At 39.5% G+C, this 21,706-nt stretch overlaps 1 protein-coding gene across 4 annotated transcripts in view; it reads right to left on the bottom strand.

Moving 5' to 3' along the window:
• The window catches only part of DENND4C (DENN domain containing 4C), a 123,377-nt gene extending 102,027 nt beyond the window's left edge, over nucleotides 1-21,350 (bottom strand). For 3 of the 4 annotated variants that reach the window (XM_070375949.1, XM_070375948.1, XM_005902274.3), the window contains exon 1: nucleotides 20,939-21,346. The gene's annotated coding sequence lies outside the window, so the exon portion shown is untranslated. Of the gene's footprint in view, nucleotides 1-20,938 lie in introns of all 4 variants that reach the window. The other variant, XM_070375951.1, reaches the window with a different exon arrangement.
• Nucleotides 21,351-21,706: the final 356 nt, after the last annotated feature.

The following is a 21,706-nucleotide window of genomic DNA, read 5'->3' as shown; positions in this document are numbered from 1 at the left end:
TAAAGGAACAGGATAAATGCCCACCAAACCAAACAAAAGAGGAAGAGATAGGGAATCTACCTGATAAAGAATTCTGAATAATGATAGTGAAATTGATCCAAAATCTTGAAATTAAAGTGGAATCACAGATAAATAGCTTGGAGACAAGGATTGAGAAGATGCAAGAAAGGTTTAACAAGGACCTAGAAGAAATAAAAAAAGAGTCAATATATAATGAATAATGCAATAAATGAAATTAAAAACACTCTGGAGGCAACAAATAGTAGAATAACAGAGGCAGAAGATAGGATTAGTGAATTAGAAGATAGAATGGTAGAAATAAATGAATCAGAGAGAATAAAAGAAAAACAAATTAAAAGAAATGAGGACAATCTCAGAGACCTCCAGGACAATATTAAACGCTACAACATTCAATCATAGGGGTTCCAGAAGAAGAAGACAAAAAGAAAGACCATGAGAAAATACTTGAGGAGATAATAGTTGAAAACTTCCTAAACTGGGAAGGAAATAATCACCCAAGTCCAAGAAACCCAGAGAATCCCAAACAGGATAAACCCAAGGCGAAACACCCCAAGACACATATTAATCAAATTAACAAAGATCAAACACAAAGAACAAATATTAAAAGCAGCAAGGGAAAAACAACAAATAACACACAAGGGAAATCCCATAAGGATAACAGCTGATCTTTCAATAGAAACTCTTCAAGCCAGGAGGGAATGGCAAGACATACTTAAAATGATGAAAGAAAATAACCTACAGCCCAGATTATTGTACCCAGCAAGGATTTCATTCAAGTATGAAGGAGAAATCAAAAGCTTCTCAGACAAGCAAAAGCTGAGAGAATTCTGCACCACCAAACCAGCTCTACAACAAATACTAAAGGATATTCTCTAGACAGGAAACACAAAAATGGTGTATAAATTCGAACCCCAAACAATAAAGTAAACGGCAACGGGATCATACTTATCAGTAATTACCTTAAACGTAAATGGGTTGAATGCCCCAACCAAAAGACAAAGACTGGCTGAATGGATACAAAAACAAGACCCTACATATGTTGTCTACAAGAGACCCACCTCAAAACAGGGGACACATACAGACTGAAAGTGAAGGGCTGGAAAAAGATTTTCCATGCAAATAGGGACCAAAAGAAAGCAGGAGTAGCAATACTCATATCAGATAAAATAGACTTTAAAACAAAAGCTGTGAAAAGAGACAAAGAAGGTCACTACATAATGATCAAAGGATCAATCCAAGAAGAAGATATAACAATTATAAATATATATGCACCCAACACGGAGCACCGCAGTATGTAAGACAAATGCTAACAAGTATGAAAGGAGAAATTAACAATAACACAATAATAGTGGGAGACTTTAATACCCCACTCACACCTATGGATAGATCAACTAAACAGAAAATTAACAAGGAAACACAAACTTTAAACGATACAATAGACCAGTTAGACCTAATTGATATCTATAGGACATTTCATCCCAAAACAATGAATTTCACCTTTTCTCAAGTGCACATGGAACCTTCTCCAGGATAGATCACATCCTGGGCCATAAAGCTAGCCTTGGTAAATTCAAAAAAATAAATCATTCCAAGCATCTTTTCTGACCATAATGCAGTAAGATTAGATCTCAATTACAGGAGAAAACTATTAAAAATTCCAACATATGGAGGCTGAACAACACGCTGCTGAATAACCAACAAATCACAGAAGAAATCAAAAAGAAATCAAAATTTGCATAGAAACGAATGAAAATGAAAACACAACAACCCAAAACCTGTGGGACACAGTAAAAGCAGTCCTAAGGGGAAAGTTCATAGCAATACAGGCACACCTCAAGAAACAAGAAAAAAAGTCAAATAAATAACCTAACTCTACACCTAAAGCAACTAGAAAAGGAAGAAATGAAGAACCCCAGGGTTAGTAGAAGGAAAGAAATCTTAAAAATTAGAGCAGAAATAAATGCAAAAGAAACAAAAGAGACCATAGCAAAAATCAACAAAACCAAAAGCTGGTTCTTTGAAAGGATAAATAAAATTGACAAACCATTAGCCAGACTCATCAAGAAACAAAGGGAGAAAAATCAAATCAATAAAATTAGAAACGAAAATGGAGAGATCACAACAGACAACACAGAAATACAAAGGATCATAAGAGACTATTATCAACAATTATATGCCAATAAAATGGACAACGAGGAAGAAATGGACAAATTCTTAGAAAAGTACAACTTTCCAAAACTCGACCAGGAAGAAATAGAAAACCTTAACAGACCCATCACAAGCACGGAAATTGAAACTGTAATCAAAAATCTTCCAGCAAACAAAAGCCCAGGTCCAGACGGCTTCACAGCTGAATTCTACCAAAAATTTAGAGAAGAGCTAACACCTATCCTGCTCAAACTCTTCCAGAAAATTGCAGAGGAAGGTAAACTTCCAAACTCATTCTATGAGGCCACCATCACCCTAATACCAAAACCTGACAAAGATGCCACAAAAAAAGAAAACTACAGGCCAATATCACTGATGAACATAGATGCAAAAATCCTTAACAAAATTCTAGCAATCAGAACCCAACAACACATTAAAAAGATCATACACCATGACCAAGTGGGCTTTATCCCAGGGATGCAAGGATTCTTCAATATCCGCAAATCAATCAATGTAATACACCACATTAACAAATTGAAAAACAAAAACCATATGATTATCTCAATAGATGCAGAGAAAGCCTTTGACAAAATTCAACACCCATTTATGATAAAAACTCTCCAGAAAGCAGGAATAGAAGGAACATACCTCAACATAATAAAAGCTATATATGACAAACCCACAGCAAACATTATCCTCAATGGTGAAAAATTGAAAGCATTTCCTCTAAAGTCAGGAACAAGACAAGGGTGCCCACTTTCACCATTACTATTCAACATAGTTTTGGAAGTTTTGGCTACAGCAATCAGAGCAGAAAAAGAAATAAAAGGAATCCAAATTGGAAAAGAAGAAGTAAAACTCTCACTATTTGCAGATGACATGATCCTCTACATAGAAAACCCTAAAGACTCCACCAGAAAATTACTAGAACTAATCAATGATTATAGTAAAGTTGCAGGATATAAAATCAACACACAGAAATCCCTTGCATTCCTATACACTAATAATGAGAAAACAGAAAGAGAAATTAAGGAAACAATTCCATTCACCATTGCAATGAAAAGAATAAAATACTTAGGAATATATCTACCTAAAGAAACTAAAGACCTATATATAGAAAACTATAAAACACTGGTGAAAGAAATCAAAGAGGACACTAATAGATGGAGAAATATACCATGTTCATGGATTGGAAGAATCAATATAGTGAAAATGAGTATACTACCCAAAGCAATTTATAGATTCAATGCAATCCCTATCAAGTTACCAACAGTATTCTTCACAGAGCTAAAACAAATAATTTCACAATTTGTATGGAAACACAAAAAACCTCGAATAGCCAAAGCGATCTTGAGAAAGAAAAATGGAACTGGAGGAATCAACCTACCTGACTTCAGGCTCTACTACAAAGCCACAGTCATCAAGACAGTATGGTACTGGCACAAAGACAGAAATATAGATCAATGGAACAAAATAGAAAGCCCAGAGATAAATCCACGCACATATGGACAGCTTATCTTTGACAAAGGAGGCAAGAATATACAGTGGATTAAAGACAATCTCTTTAACAAGTGGTGCTGGGAAATCTGGTCAACCACTTGTAAAAGAATGAAACTAGAACACTTTCTAACACCATATACAAAAATAAACTCAAAATGGATTAAAGATCTCAAGACCAGAAACTATAAAACTCCTAGAGGAGAACATAGGCAAAACACTCTCTGACATACATCACAGCAGGATCCTCTATGACCCACCTCCCAGAATATTGGAAATAAAAGCAAAAATAAACAAATGGGACCTAATTAAACTTAAAAGCTTCTGCACATCAAAGGAAACTATTAGCAAGGTGAAAAGACAGCCTTCAGAATGGGAGAAAATAATAGCAAATGAAGCAACCGACAAACAACTAATCTCAAAAATATACAAGCAACTCCTACAGCTCAACTCCAGAAAAATAAATGACCCAATCAAAAAATGGGCCAAAGATCTAAATAGACATTTCTCCAAAGAAGACATACAGATGGCTAACAAACACATGAAAAGATGCTCAACATCACTCCTTATCAGAGAAATGCAAATCAAAACCACTATGAGGTACCATTTCATGCCAGTCAGAATGGCTGCGATCCAAAAGTCTACAAATAATAAATGCTGGAGAGGGTGTGGAGAAAAGGGAACCCTCTTACACTGTTGGTGGGAATGCAAACTAGTACAGCCACTATGGAGAACAGTGTGGAGATTCCTTAAAAAACTGGAAATAGAACTGCCTTATGATCCAGCAATCCCACTGCTTGGCATACACACTGAGGAAACCAGAAGGGAAAGAGACACGTGTACCCCAATGTTCATCGCAGCACTGTTTATAATAGCCAGGACATGGAAGCTACCTAGATGTCCATCAGCAGATGAATGGATAAGAAAGCTGTGGTACATATACACAATGGAGTATTACTCAGCCATTAAAAAGAATACATTTGAATCAGTTCTAATGAGGTGGATGAAACTGGAGCCTATTATACAGAGTGAAGTAAGCCAGAAGGAAAAAAACATAAATACAGTATACTAACGCATATATATGGAATTTAGAAAGATGGTAATGATAACCCTGTATACGAGACAGCAAAAGAGACACTGATGTATGGAGCAGTCTTATGGACTCTGTGGGAGAGGGAGAGGGTGGGAAGATTTGGGAGAATGGCATTGAAACACGTGAAATGTCATGTATGAAACAAGATGCCAGTCCAGGTTCAGTGCACGATGCTGGATGCTTGGGGCTGGTGCGCTGGGACGGCCCAGGGGATGGTATGGGGAGGGGGAGGAGGAGGGTTCAGGATGGGGAGCACGTGTATACCTGAAATTTTTTAATTTAAAAAAAAAAACTGGAAAATAAACAATTTTAAAATTAAAAAAAAAAAAAAAACAGATAGCAAGATAATACATGCAAACCCAACCATATCAATAATTTCACTAAATCTAAGCAGTCTATACCAAAACAAATGAAAACGTATGTCCATAATACTTGAAAGGATGCTCAACAATGCTAGTCATCAGAGAAATGCAAATCAACCCCAGAATGAGATATGACCTCACACCTGTCGGAATGGCTAGCTTCAAAAAGAACACAAATAACAAGTGCTGGTAAGGATGTGGAAAAAAGGGAATTGCACTGTTGGTGGCAGTGTAAATTGGTGCCTCCACTGTGGAAAACAGTATGGCAGTTCCTCAAAAAACTAAAATAGAACTACCATATAACCCAGCAATTCCACTGCTGGGCAAATACTTGGGGGGAAAAAAGGAAAACCCTAATTTGAAAAGATATATGCACCCCAATGTTTTCAGCTGTTATTATTTTTGATAGCCAAGACACGGAAGCAACCTAAATGTTCTTCAATGGATGATACATGTACACATACACAAAATGTAGTTAATACTCCTTAACTATGTAAGAAGAATGAAGTTTCGCCATTTACGACAATGGGGATAGACTTCAGGGTATTAGGTTTAGTGAAACAAGTTAGATAAAGACAAACTCTGTGTGGTATGATATGCGAAATCTAAAAAATAATGTAACAAATGTTACAAATGTAAAAAATAATGTAACAAAAAAGAAACAGACTCACAGATGGAGAGAACAAACTAGCTGTGACCAACAGAGAGAGGGGAGGGACAAGATAGGAGTTGGGATTAAAAGGTACAAGCTGCTATGTATAAAATAAATATGCTACAAGGATATACTACACAGCCCAGGGAACGTAGCCAGTGTTTTATAAGTGGAGGATAACTTTTAAAAATTGTGAATCACTACACTGTACATCTGAAACTTAGACATCATTTATACCTCAATTTCAAAAAATACAAATAAATCTGAAAAAAAGCCCATATAAAAACTTGGATACAAATATTCATCGCAACACTACTCAAAATAGCCAAAATGTAGAAACAACCCAAATGTCCATCAAGTCATGATGTGGCATTTCCACGTAATGGAGTACTATTCAGCCATACAAGGAATGAAGTACTACTGATTCATGCTATGACGTGGATTAATCTAGAAGGCATTATGCTAAATGAAAGAAGCCCAGACATGGAAGTCACACATTGTACTATTCCATTTACAATAAATATCCAGAACAAGCAAATCTACAGAGAAAGCAAGACTAGTGGTTGTCAGCAAGAGGAGGGAGGGGGAAAGGGAATGGGGAGTGACTGCTTAAAGGAAAAAGGGTTTCCTTTCAGAGTGATAAAAAACATTCTGGAACTAGACAGTGAAAACAGTTGCATGTCATTGAGAAGGTAGTAAATGTCACTGCATTGTATTAATAGATTTTTAAGTTGTTAATATGATGAATTTTACATTATAGGAGTTATGACACAATTTTTAAATAATTTCTAAGAAAATATTGTTACTTATTTATTTACTTATTTGGCCGCGTCAAGTCTTGGTTGTGGCACTCAGGATCTCTGCTCTTCCCTGTGACATGCAGAATCTTTAGCTGTGGGGCCCAGGATCTTTTTTTTCAGTTGTGGCACATGGGATCTAGTTCCCTGACCAGGGATTGAACCTGAGCCTTCTGTACTGGGAACCTGGAGTCTTAGCCCCTGGATCACCAGGAAAGTCTCACCACAATTTATTTTTAAGGAAATACCGATATATATATAACAACATGAACCTCAAAAATATTACCCTGTAATGAAGCCAGTCATAAGAAATCAAATACTATATGACTTTATTTATACAAAATCTTCAGAATAGGCAAAACTACAGAGACAAAAAATAGATTAGTGGCTGCCTAGGGCTGGGGTGGGAGAGATGAGGGCTGGATAGTGATCATGAATGGACAAAGATTTCTTTCTAACATGATGAAAATGCTCGAAATAAGATTATGCCAATGGCTGTAAAACTCTAAATATTCTAAGAACAACTGAATTGAACCTTTTAAATAGGTGAATTTTATGGTGTATATCTCAATAAAGCCTACTTTGAAAAGCAAATTATCAAGTGGTCTAAACACTCCTAAATTAAGGCAGAAATTATTAGACCAGATATAAAAATGTAAGACTCAACTCTAAGCTATCTACAGGAAATAGGCTTTGAATACAAAGACACAAATGCATTAAAAATACCATTAAAAAAATGACTGACTGGACAAAGGAGCAAAGACAATTCAAAGGAGAAAAGACAGCTTCAACAAGTACAAGTGGAAAAGTTAGATTTCCATATGTAACAAGACTGAGACCTTATACTTTCTATAAGAATTAATTCAAAATGAATCACAGACCAAATATAAAATGCAATACTATAACACTTGTAGAAGAAAATACAGGCAGAAATCTCTATGTGATCTCTGGTTTGGCAATGAATTTTTAGATACAACACCAAAAGCACAATCCAAGAAAAATAGACAAGGTAGACTTTACTAAAAACCTGTGCTCAGCTAAAGACAAAAAGAATGAAAAGACAAGCCACAGAGTGAGATAAAATATTTGCAAAAGACATATCTGATAAAGAGCTAATATCCAAAATACAGCAAAATCACAGAGAACTAAACAATAAGAAAACAGACAATCCAATTAGGAAATGGGTGAAAGATCGGCACATACACATTATCAAAGAATATATACACATGGCAAATATGTATATGAAAAAATGCTCAACCTATTTAGTCACTAGAGAAATGCAAGCTGAAATAATGAGATGCAATAATACAGACCTATTAAAATGGGCTTCCCTAGTGGCTCAGACAGTAAAGAAACTGCCTGCAATGAAAGAGACCTGGGTTCAATCCCTGGGTTGGGAAGATCCCTAGGAGAAGGGAAAGGCTACCCATTAAAGTATTCTTGCCTGAATAATTCCATGGACAAAGGAGCCTGGCAGGCTACAGTCCATGGAGTCACAAAGAGTCGGACATGACTAAGCGACTTTCCCTTTCAGTTTCATTTAAATGGCTAACAATTTTTTAAAAATTGACAATACTGAATCCTGAAAAGGATGTCGAAGAGAAACTTCCAATCATTGCTCATGGGAAAGTAAAATGGAACAGCCACTCTGAAAGACAGTTTAACAGTTTCTTACAAAGCTAGACATAAGCTTACATCCTTGTAAGGAGTGTGATTGTACCAGCAATCACACTCCTAGGTACTTAAGCAACTGATTTGAAAACATACATCCATATAAAACCTACATACAATGTTGACAGCAGCTTTAGTCATAATCACCAAAAACTGGAAGCAAAGAAAAAGTCCTTCAATAGGTGAACAGATTAAAAAACAAATCAAACAAAAACCTAATACATTCAGTGATAAATGAGCTATCAAGCCATAAAAAAACTTGGAGGAACCTTAAATGCATATTGCAAAGCGAAAGAAGCCAGTCTGAAAAGGCTTTTTTTTATATGATCCTTTTTACATGACATTCTGGAAAAGTCAAAACTACAGAAATAGTAAAGAGATCAGCGGTTTCCAGGGCTGTGGGGTTTTGGCAAAGAGGGTTGAAGAGTTGAAGTGTGGGATTCTCACAGATGTAAAACTATTCAATCTGATACAGTAATGGCAAATACTGACATTAAGCATTTGTCAAAATTCACAGAACTTTAGAGCATAGAGAGTGAATTTTAATGTATGCAAAATTATTAAATCCAGTGAGGACATCATGGGATACCCTAAAGGAATATGGAGTAGGTCATGAGAACATTAAAAATGTATCAAACAATTTCACTGAAGGGGTTAGGGTTGTGGGGTGTGGAGGGCAAGATGCTAGCCGAAGTAACTTTAGAAATGAGTACAGTCTTTAAAAGCAACAGGAACTGCAAACAGGCACTCTAGCTGATAAAAACGGTTTCACACAAGGCTATGAGTTAACAGTTCTGATACTGTTATACATGTATACTGGTACTGAACAATTACTGGTACTGAACAATAAATGGATGACAGATGGTGGGAGCCACATTTTTTCACTAAGTAGAAATTTACAGAGAGACAAGGGGGGAAGTATCCATGTAATAATGGACTAAAGTTGGAGCTCACTATGAACTCATTTAGTTTAACAAAAATACAGATTGTGACATATAGGTAGAGTTACAGACATAGGTATATAATAGGTTAATATACACAAGTGTATTTCCTTGCTCAATCAACTAAGAAGACCTAGAAGTAAGGACACCCCACGGCAATCGGCATACCTAGCACCTAGATCTTGATTTTTAACGCTATTTTCCAATAGAAGGAGCCAAGGCTTCTTGAAGAAATGATTATAGGATTGGAACAGGAAATACAGGTATCCCTTGCTTTTCAAAAGTTTGCTTTATGCCACTTCACTTTTACAAAAGACCTATATAAGCACCTGGTTTTTGCTAATCCAAAGGAAATCTGAAAACACACACACACACACACACTTTTATGGAAAGAGGTGAAAAGCAAAAATAGGATGGCATTTGTTTTGCAGCAAGCAGTTTTAAAGGCAGCAGGCCCCAAGCAGAAGAGGGAGAAAAGCCTAAACAAACTCCCTCCCCAGTAACTACACTCAGCATATTAGCATCAAGCTGACGTAGCTTTGAACTGTGTCTAAAAGCATCTGTGCTTCATCTAAATTTATTGTGCACAACCGTTAGCAAGATGTGTCCTAAGGTAACTGTTTGTTTTACACCGTACTGGTTTATGAAAGGTTTCATAGGAACACTCTACTTTCATAAAGCAGAGGAAACCTCTACACAGAATGAGCCTGCACAGACTTAGAAAATAAACTTACGGTTACCAAAGGTGGTAGAGGGGGTGGAGGGATACATTAGGAGTTTGGAAGTAGCACATATACACTGAATTCAAGTGAAATGAAGTGTTAGTCACTCAGTTGTGTCCGGTTCTTTGCAACCCCATGGACTGTAACTCACCAGGGCTCCTCTGTCCATGGAATTCTTTAGGCAAGAATATTGGAGTGGGTAGCCATTCCCTTCTCCAGGGGCTATTCCTGACCCAGGGATCAAACACAAGTCTCCCACACTGCAGCAGATTCTTTACCATCTGAGCTACGAGGGAAGCCCCAATATATACACATTACTAAATACAAAATAAGGATTTTATATACAATATATAAAATAGATAACCAACAAGGATCTACTGTATAGCACAGGGAACTATAATCAATATTTTGTAAAAACCTATATAAGAAAAAAGAATCTGAAAAAGAATATATATATATGTATGTATACAGTGTATACACACATACACACTACTGATTCATTTTGCTCTACACCGAGAACTAATACAATACTACAAATCAATTATATTTCATTTGAAAATTGAGAAAAAATTTTAAAAAACAAAGTGGAAAAATAAATGAACCTGGAGCATTCTTTTAGCGCCAGAATTAACAAACATACAAACAGACAAGACCAACAGCAAACCCACACTTAAGGGTGTGTGTCAAAGGAGCACAGGAGTCAACTAAAGTCAACTAAGACAGCTCCCAATTGCTAAGGTCAGAACAATTGAGCGAATAAGGTAAGACTGCATTATAACTCGAAGTATAAAATAAGTATCTGTAAGTCCATCCTGATACAAATTGGTATGAATAAATCAATGAAGGAAAAGAGACCACTCTCTCAATGCAAAAAATTCTAAAAAACTCGAGCAAATACTCTTGTCCTCAAAGAGTGTGTAATCCCCTACTCCTTATGTGTGGGAGGAGCTTAGTGACTTCTTCAAAGAGTACAGAATGGAAGTGGGGAAGAGAGTAACTTTACAGTGGAGAACATGACAAACACTGCATCAGCCAAACAGTCATGACCAACATCAAAATCACACGTCAAGGCGCTTCCTGGATGGTCTAGTGGCTGAGAGAGACTCCATGCTCCCAATGCAGGGGGCCCAGGTTCAGTCGCTGGTCAGGAAACTAGATTCCTCATGCAGCAACTAAGAGTTCGAGTGCCACAACTGAAAGACGATGTACGCCGCAGTGAAGACCAAAGTCCCATGTGCTACAATTAAGACCAGCACAGCCAAATAAACAAATGAAAGAAGTCATGTTGATAATGTGTACTCTTGAGATGTTGTAATGGGGCTTCATCTCTGCAACCTTCCTCACAAAAACATATAACCTCAATCTAACCTTGAAAAAAACAATCAGAACAATTCCAATAGAGGGACATCCTACAAAATGTTTGACTGGTACTTGACAAATGTGTCATAGTCATCAACAACAAGGAAAATCTAAGAAACTGCTACACTCAAAAGTAGTCTGGAGACACAACGAAATCTAATAAAGTTGTATTTGGGCGGGATTCTCGAACAGAAAAAAGGACTTTAGTTAAAAACTGGGGAAATCTGAATAAACTAGAGACTTTAGTTAATAATACTGTATCAATACTGGTTCATTTAATTGTAACAAATACAATATACAAGTATAAGATGTTAAGAAACTGGGTCTGGGATATAGAGAACTCTCTGTAAATGTCAAACTGTTCTTAAAAATAAAGTATTTTTTCAAGGATGCAAAAATATATATCATGTACATTTTAATCACAAGAAAGCCAGAGTGGCCATACTAATAACAGGCAGACTTGGGAGCAGAGATAAAAATAAACATTTCATAATAACACTAAAAGTTAAATCATTAAGACATAAGAATCCTAAACATGTACATGTCTCACAAGAGAGCATTAAAGTACATGGAGCAAGAACTAACAGAAATTAAAGAAAAAATAAACAGATTCATAATTAAAGAGGATTCAACACTCTCATTCAGTAATTCATACAACAGGTACACAGAAAATCAGAAGGATACTTAAATTTGAAGAACACTATCAACTAACTTCGGAGAAGGCAATGGCACCACACTCCAGTACTCTTGCCTGGAAAATCCCATGGGCGGAGGAGCCTGGTAGGTTGCAGTCCATGGGGTTGCCAAGTCAGACACGACTGAACGACTTCACTTTCACTTCTCACTTTCATGCACTGGAGAAGGAAATGGCAACCCACTCCAGAGTTGTTGCCTGGAGAATCCCAGGGACGGGGAGCCTGGTAGGCTGCCGTCTATGGGGTTGCACAGAGTTGGACACGACTGAAGCGACTTAGCAGCAGCAGCATCAACTAACTTCACAGAATTAGTTATTTATAGAATACTCCAACAACAGCAAAATCCAAAATTGTTTCAAGTACATACAAAACATTCACTAAGATAAACCATATGCTGGTCCATAAAACAAACCTGGATAAATTTGACAATATAATCAAACATACAGAGTCACTGTCATTGCTCAGTCGTGTCCAACTCTTTGTGACCTAATGGACTGTAGCTCCTCTGTCCATGAAACTTCCAGGAGAGGATACTGAGGTGGGTTGCCATTTCCTCCTCCAGGGGTCTTCCTGACCCAGGAACTGAACCCAAATCTCCTGCATTGCGGGCAGGTTCTTTGCTGCTGAGCCACCGGGGAAGCCCATATAAAACACACAGAACATGAAATTAAATTTCAAAACTAAACAACACTCTTTTACATCATCAATAAATCAATGAATCAAAAAGAAACTGTAAGAGAAATTAGAAAATATTTGAACTAAATGAAAATGTATGTGTGTTCAGCTCTTTGCTGTGTTTGACTCTTTGCAGCTGCATAGACTGTAGCCCGCCAGGTTATCTGCCTATGCTATTTTCCAGGCAAGAATACTGGAATGGGTACCCCCCCCATTCCTCCATTTCCTACTCCAGGAGCTCTTCCCAATCCAGGGATTGAACCCACGTCTCTTGTGTCTCCTGAACTGGCAGGCAGATTCTTTACCGCTAGCGCCACCTGGGAAGCCCAAATGAAAATAACAGAAATCAATTTGTGAGATGCAGCTGAAGCAGTGTTTAAAAGGAAATTCTTGGACTTCTCGGGTGGTCCAATGGTTAAAAATCCACCTGCCAATGTAGGGGACATGGGTTCCATCTCTGATTCGGGAAGATTTCACAAGTCACAGGGGAACTAAGCCCGGTGTGCCACAACCACTGAGCCTGCACTCTAGAGCCCGTGAGCTGCCACTACAGAATCTCCCAAACCCTAGAGCTCCAGCTCCACAAGAGAAGCCACTGCGATGAGAAGCCTGTGCACCGAACTACAGGATAGCCCCCACTTGTCAAAGCTAGAGAAAACCCATGCACAGCAATAAAGACCCAGCAGAGCAAAAAATAGTAAATAAATGAATAAAAATTTTATATAAAAATAAAATAGAAAATTTTTCTAAATTTTACCTATTTTACTAATTAGAAAAGAGGAAAGTTTTTCAATCAGTAATCTAAGAGTCCACCTTAGGATGCTAGGGGAAAAAAAGCAAATTAAATCAAGAGTATGTAGATGAAAAAATAAAAAGAGGAGAAATCAATAAAATTGAAAATGGACAAGCAATAGATATCATGCCTCTAAATCAGGAAAAAATCAGGAAGCAGAAATTACCAATGAGAAATGATCATTACAATGAAAGCACATCATTAGACATTTAAAAAATAACAAGAGAAAGTTATAAGCACTTTCATGCCAATAAATTCAATAACACAGATGAAAAGGACAATTTTTTAAAGACACAAATTACAAAATTGACGTGAGAAGAGAAAATCCAAACAGTCCGATATCTATAACTTGCCAACAACCACCAAAGTAGGAAAAGGCAAGGAAGGATTCTTTCTTGAGTCTTGAGAGGGAGTATGTTCCTGCCAACACCTTGATTTTACACTTAAGATTTTCCAAAACTGTGAAAGAATAAACCTGCTAATTAAATCACATGGTTTGTGGTTATTTGTTATGGCTACTCTAGGGAAACTACTACACATGTTAACATTCTGGACACAGTGGAATAAAAAATGTTATTAAATTTAATGACAGTTTTTGTTACTTCTTAGTGTGGAGCTACTAGAAAACTTAAAATTACACTCATGGCTTACATTATTTCTAGTGAACATCACTAATCTCAGTTCAGTTCAGTTCAGTCGCTCAGTCGTGTCAAACTCTTTGAACCCCATGAATCACAGCACGCCAGGCCTCCCTGTCCATCACCAACTCCCGGAGTTCACTCAGAGTCACGTCCATCAAGTCAGTGATCCCATCCAGCCATCTCATCCTCTGTCGTCCCCTTCTCCTCCTGCCCCCAATCCCTCCCAGCATCAGAGTCTTTTCCAATGAGTCAACTCTTCACATGAGGTGGCCAAAGTACTGGAGTTTCAGCTTTAGCATCATTCCTTCCAAAGAAATCCCAGGGCTGATCTCCTTCAGAATGGACTGGTTGGATCTCCTTGCAGTCCAAGGGACTCTCAAGAGTCTTTCTCCAACACCACAGTTCAAAAGCATCAATTCTTCGGCGCTCAGCCTTCTTCACAGTCCAACTCTCACATCCATACATGACCACAGGAAAAACCAGAGCCTTGACTAGATGGACCTTTGTTGGCAAAGTAATATCTCTGCTTTTGAATATGCTATCTAGGTTGGTCATAACTTTCCTTCCAAGGAGTAAGCGTCTTTTAATTTCATGGCTGCAGTCACCATCTGTAGTGATTCTGGAGCCCAGAAAAATAAAGTCTGACACCGTTTCCACTGTTTCTCCATCTATTTCCCATGAAGTGATGGGACCGGATGCCATGATCTTTGTTTTCTGAATGTTGAGCTTTAAGCCAACTTTTTCACTCTCCACTTTCACTTTCATCAAGAGGCTTTTTAGTTCCTCTTCATTTTCTGCCATAAGGGTGGAGTCATCTGCATATCTGAGGTTATTGATATTTCTCCCAGCAATCTTGATTCCAGCTTGTGCTTCTTCCAGACCAGCGTTTCTCATGATGTACTCTGCATATAAGTTAAATCACTAATCTAGCCAGTGCAATAAGGCAAGAAAAAACTAAAGGAATACTGATTGGAAATGAAGAAGCAAAACTGGTTTTCTCTGCAGATATTATGATTCTGTACTAAGAAAATCCTAAGGGGGCTTCCCTGGTGGCTCAGTGATAAAGAATCTGCCTGCCAATGCAGGAGACACAGGTTCGATCCCTGATCCAGGAAGATCCCACACGCCATGGAGCAACTAAGCCTGTGCACCATAACTATTGAGCCTATGCTCTAGAGCCTGGGAACTGAAACTACTGAAACCTGCATGCCCGAGAGCCCCTGCTCCACAACAAGAGAAGCCACCACAATGAGAAGTCCCCGCACTGCAACAAAGAGTAGCCCCCACTCTCTGCAACGCGAGAAAAGCCCGTGCAACAACGAAGACCCAGCACAGCCAAAAATTTAATAAATAATATTATTTTAAGAAAAGAAAATCCTAAGGAATATACACAAAAGCTACTAGAACTGAAAAGTTAATTTACAGACTTCCCTGCTAATGCAATGGATGAGAATCTGCCTGCCAATGCACGGGACATGGGTTCAATCCCTCATCCAGGATGATTCCACCTGCCTCAGAGCAACTCAGTTGGCACATGCGTGACAGCTACTGAAGCCTGTGCACGCTAGGGTCATCAAGCTACAACTACTGAGCCTGTGTGCTGCCAACTACCGAAGCCCATGTGCCTAGAGCCTGTGTTCCGCAACAAGAGAAGCCACCACACAATGAACAGCAGCCCCCACTCACAACAATTAGAGAAAAGCCCCCACAAAGCGACAAAGACCCAGCGTAGCCAAAAATAAATTTAAAAAAAAATTTTAAGCTAATTTAGTAAGACAAGACTACAAAGTTAACTTTGTATTGCATTTTTATATACTATCAAACAATTGGAAAAAGAAATTTTAAAATACAGTATCGTTGACAATAGTATCAAAAAACAAGAAATACCTGGGGATAAATTGAACAAAATATGAGCATGACCTATAAAATGAAAATCATAAAACACTGGAAAAAAAAAACAAACTAAAGCTATTTAAATAAAGAAAAGTTATGCCATATTAAAGTACCAGAAGACTATTAATGAGATGTCAATTCTCCCATCAGGGCTTTTTGTAGAAAGTGACAAGTTTATTCTACAACTTACAAGAAAATGCTAAGGATATAAAGTAACCAAAACAGTTTTGATAAGAAAAAAAAAAGGTAAAAAATAAATACTAACTGATTGCAAGATTTGCTATGAAGAAACAGCAATGAAGACAATACAATATTGGCATAAGGATAGACATTTAGACCAAAGGAACAGAAAAGACGAGAAAGAGACCCACAGTTAAAAAAAAAAAAAATAGAAAGGAATCAGATTGCACATAACCTCCAAACTAGTAAGAGGCACTAATATGAAGCAAGGGAGGGAGGAGAGGAAGGAAGAAAAATTAAACTCTACAGAATAAAATAACAAGACGCTAAGATAATAACTGATCTCTCTTGATCTAACTAGACAGTGTAATCAGAAAAGACCTCTCAGGAGAATGCCCTGGCAATCCAGTGGTTAAGATTGAGCGCTTTCACTGCCGTGAGCCCGGATTCAATGCCTGATCAGGGAACTAATATCCCACAAGCCATGCTGCATGGCCAAATAGAAAGAAAAGAAAAGAAATGGAAAAGACCTCTCAGAAAAGTAACAGGTAAATGGAATAGTACACACAAAGGCTCTGAGGGGAGGAATCTAAAAGTAGGCTGGTGTGACAGGTGCCCAGTAGGCAAGGACAGAGGTAGGGCTTTTCAAGCAGAGGAAAACGTCTGCACGGTTTTCAGTTCTACTCACTTTCTTTCATCCGTACCACTGCTGTTCTCAATTCTCACGCAGATGCCTGCAAGATCTTCCAGCTGCTGAACGTGCAGTCTCACTCAAGCTGCTTTCCCAATGCATCCTTCACTATTGAGCCAGATACTGAACACCTTAAAATCATTAAATGACTCCCTGTTCCCTACAGTGTCTATGGTCTTAATTTCCTATCTGACTTTTAAGATTCTTCATGACATAGTTCCTATTTACCCCTCTAGCTTACTCCCCACTTCCCTTCAAAATTACCTGTGCCCCAAGACTAAATTACTTACATTTTAATAAAGCCCATCACATTCTCTCACTACTTTGTGCCTTTCACATCTTTGAGTTTTAAGTCAAATGTCTTCTATGTAAACTATATTTAATCCACACCCAAAACACCTAGGTATTTCTTTCTGCTACAACAGCACCGTTTCCTCTATTCTAGGTTTGTCATGATGTGGATGCTTGTCTACAAGACTAGCATGTTTATCCTGCTAGACTTTAACAGGCAGACTGTATGTTATTCATCTTTTTTTCCCTAGCAGATAGCATGCTGCTGCTAAGTCGCTTCAGTTGTGTCCGACTCTGTGCGACCCCATAGACGGCAGCCCACCAGGCTCCCCCATCCCTGGGATTCCCCAGGCAAGAACACTGGAGTGGGTTGCCATTTCCTTCTCCAATGCATGAAAGTGAAAAGTGAAAGTGAAGTCGCTCAGTCGTGTCCGACTCTGTGCGACCCCATGGACTGCAGCCTACCAGGCTCCTCGATCCATGGGATCCTCCAGGCAAGAGTACTGGAGTGGGGTGCCATTGCCTTCTCCGGCAGATAGCATAGTACCTATTTAATAGAGACTTGTTTCTACAATTAAACAGAGACTCCTAACATTTATGCTTTCAGAATCTAAGCATCCCTAAATTAAGAGACAAAGGAACCACACATTTGACAAATGAGAGTCAAAGAATCCTTTAAAATACTTCAAATATTTAAAAAAAAACATAAAATAACTATTCTGTAAGTCAAATGATTATAAATACGTATTTGCAAATATTAAATTTGGCTGAAATGAGGTCCAGTTAGAAATATTTATGCCCCAAATATTACTATGAGAGTTAAGAATTTTATTATATTGAAAAATAAAACAGAATTATTACAGAAACTTGCAGCAAATCAGTAACAGAGACGAATTATATTTTGATCTGTACCCAATGAATTCAAGTCCCAGATGCACATCCAGTTTTCACCTTGCTTTCATTCCTCAAATACTGTATTGTGAGAGCCCTCATGATCCACTGCAAAGGAAGCAGTACAAGAATGACTACATTTTCAAAAGTTTAATGTGGGTTGGACCATCATACTAGCAAAAAGATTTCATTATAGCATTATGACTGAAAACGTGAAATTACTAAAATATTAAAAAGACAGAATACTGGTTAAATAAACTGTGATAGTAAACTTTGGACTACTACTATACAAAACCATAAAATATAGCAATATGTAGCACCATGTTAGTTTTCAAATACCACACAAAGAGAATTCTATTACATTTACTTACTCGTATGTATTACATACTGACATAAATTTAGAAAAAATTTTAAGTTTAAAAAGTACCTAATTTCCCCCCACAAATAACACTAAATAAATCTATTAACTAAAATTTAAGTTTTAAATTTCAAATATGAAGTTACTGGATTTTGGAATTTCCTACAATCTGATGCCACAGACTTACCATTTTATACCAGCTATACTATACAAACTCATTTCCCAAGTTTTAATTCTTTCAAATGATTCTCCAGTTCCAACAAGGTGTCCTATTACTGCAAGTATGTCAAACTAACAATTTTAAAGAGGAGGTACAACTTGTGGTACCAGCACACAGAAGTCAAAATTTTAATTCATATACTATAAAAGCTTATTTACCTTTAATATCTAAGTTTCAGACGATAGATTATATTGGAAATACAAATTAAAACAAATTCCATCTGCAAATCAAAAAGACGAAATGAGACAATCTGCCCCCTAACTCAGCAGCTTTCCTTTTTACTTTACAACCTGTATTTAAGTTGCAAGAATAAGACTGAAACCTAACTTTCAAACTGAGCAGCAAATGCAATGCAAAATCAGTATCTGTCTTAGCAGGAAACTCCAATGAAAACACGAAATGTTTTGGTCTCAACTGACAGAGGAAAGGTGCCTCCTTGGGTTATTATTTACCACGCAAAATCCCTTGTCTATCGCTACAAACCAGCTTTTATTGCAGATACTTAACATGTTTCCTTACAGAGCTGCCTCAACCAAATAACCTTCCAAATCTGGCACTACGAATTGTTACATCTTACACACACCACTGCAGTCCCTTGTAATTTAAAACATGTTGCGTTTTAAAATCAGTCTCCACACACCAACTCTACTGCCAATTTCCCCAGCTGAAAGCTCAAGTTTAAACTACAAAATACTATATTTACTCTCAACAACATAATGCATTCATTTACAAATTACACACGAGTAAATGACTCCAACCTTACAACTTCAAAATTTCTAACATCATAGCTTTTCCATCATGCAAGTCTAAACAGTAGTACAGTAAGTGAGGTACTACGGACAAAGTGAACTGCCACATTACCGGTAAATAATATAATCCTAATCAACTATTAGGCAAAATGGCCACAGGAGACACCAATGAGGGGAAAGTGTGGATCGAGTTTGACATTACTAGAAAAACGAGTCAAAGCAAATTTAAAGGAGAAGCAGATTAACCTCATGAATACAAATCTAAGTTCATTTTTGAATTCCAGTTTCACACCAAGAAGCAGTTTATCAAATTTTCAACAGTAATACAGGGCATAAAATAAAAGCGACGGGTTTTTTTTGTCATGGTAATACTGATAAAAGAATAGGTATCCTTCAGTGCTGAGATGAAGTTTTCCTTCCTTCAGTTTTGCTCGTGTCACGTGTACACATAAAAATCATACAATTCTCTTAATTTCGGAAAGCTTAATACACATGATCACCTCAAATGTAACATTTATTGAAAACTTAGCGCCTTAGCACTAACATTCTCTCCTTACCACACCCTTCATCTTCTAAACCAAGAGACCGGAAGGGAAAACCTACCCCTACCTTAAATTAGGGTCTAGCGAGAACTTCTTAACTTGAGTTCGCACACAATTAAGATGGTTCAGTAAATCAATTACCCAACTACAAGGCTTGACAATTTCTCAGAAGCAAAACACACAGACAGCTGAGGGCTTATTACTGGAGATGACTCTCTTCCTCACATTTGCACAAGTAACTTCGGTAACTGACCTAAATTTGCCAGTGTTAAACAAACAGGTAATGGGGGGCATTGTTTAAAGCTTGGCTCATTTATTTATCCTGACGAGGCACCATCTTTCGGAGGATAAAGTCTATGAAGCAGAAAACCGGGGGAATGGGAGGGCAGATAGATGATAGCATCTTCAATGTAGAAAAGTTACAGCTCTTTACAAGAGTCAGCATTAGGGGCTCATTAGTTGGTTTTATTTGTGTTTAGTCACTTTCCTAAAAGTCATCGCCAACAAAGAAGCCCTGAGGATCCGCCACGGTAAGGCAGAGGAGATGTCCTCAATTCACCTGCGACACCTGCCCAGGTCCCGAGTTCTCCCCCCGCCCTGGCCCCAGACCCCGCTCCAGACCCCCGATCTCGGCTCTTCACCCACTCCGCCGCAAAGCCCTCGAGAACCCTCGTCCTCGTCCCTTCCCCCCATCCCCACCCACGCGCGGTCCCCTTGGCGGTCCCCAGGGCCCAGACCCCTCGCGCTTCCTTCCACAGCAGTGGCTCCCCGAAGCCCGGGCGGTAGCGCGGGGAGGCCCTTCCCGGCGGGGCCTCTCCCCGCATCATACCCCGCAGGATCCTGGGGACTCCCCGCCCCCGCAAACCGCAGAGAGACTAGGCCAGGAATGCCAGCCCTCTCCACTCTCCGCCTCCCGGGCGACCCCCCGCAGGCCGGCCGTCGGAACCCAGCCCTCCGAGTCGCTACCTGCCCCGCGCCCTCCCGGCCCGGAAGCTCGGGCCGGCCCGAGGCGCGGCGCAGGGTTCCTCCGCCAAAGGTCCTCTGCCGCACACTCACCTGCTGCCCGATCTTCCTTCAGCGCCACCCGAGCACAGCCCCTTCCTGGGGCATGAAAGCGCCGGCTTCGGGCCTGGTCTCTCTCGGCAGAGCAGGGCGGGGGACTGGCTCCCGCGGCCACCGCCGCCTGGTCTGCGCCTGCGCCGGCTCCGGGGCTAGGTCTCCAGGGGCGCCTCCTGCAGCGAGGGGTAACGGCCGGGAGCGCGAGCTAGCGCTGGCGCCTCGGCTCACCAGAGGCCGGCCGTGCGGGCAGCGGGTTGCCTAGGAGCTGCGCGCTGCACTGCTGCCCCGACAGCTGACGGCCATGTTTCTGTTCCCTTTTTCTTTTTTCCTCCGCCTCCTTCCGCCCCTTTCCATAGAACAGCACTTTCCTTCCCCCCCACTCCCGCTCCCTTTCCTACTGCGGGGGCGGTAGAAAAGGGCGTGGGGGAGGGGAGGGGAAAAGAGGGCGCGGGGGGCGGAGCAGCGCCCGAGCCCCGCCCCCGGAGAGGGCCGAGGCCGCGGGGTCACTGCTCCCTCCCCCTCACTATCCGCGACCCCGCGGGGTGCCAGGTCCCAGTGCCGCCACCCTGGGAGAGCACCTCCTCCGCGTCCGTCCTGCGGATCCCGAGCAGAAACTAGTCAGGGAGAAGAGGCTCAAGGCACCGCTTTGCACCCCTTCCTGCGGGGCTCAGACTCGCAGTTTGGTGTGGCTTTATTGCCTTGGCCCCGGGCAGGTGGCGGCTGCTCCTTTCGGGCTTTTCACAGGCGGGGAAAGTGACGCCGAGT

The sequence above is a fragment of the Bos mutus genome, chromosome 8 (genome assembly GCF_027580195.1).
Source record: "Bos mutus isolate GX-2022 chromosome 8, NWIPB_WYAK_1.1, whole genome shotgun sequence".
Taxonomy (NCBI): domain Eukaryota; kingdom Metazoa; phylum Chordata; class Mammalia; order Artiodactyla; family Bovidae; genus Bos; species Bos mutus.
The sequence above is the reverse complement of the archived record's forward strand: the minus strand, read 5'-3'. Positions and strand labels throughout refer to the sequence as shown.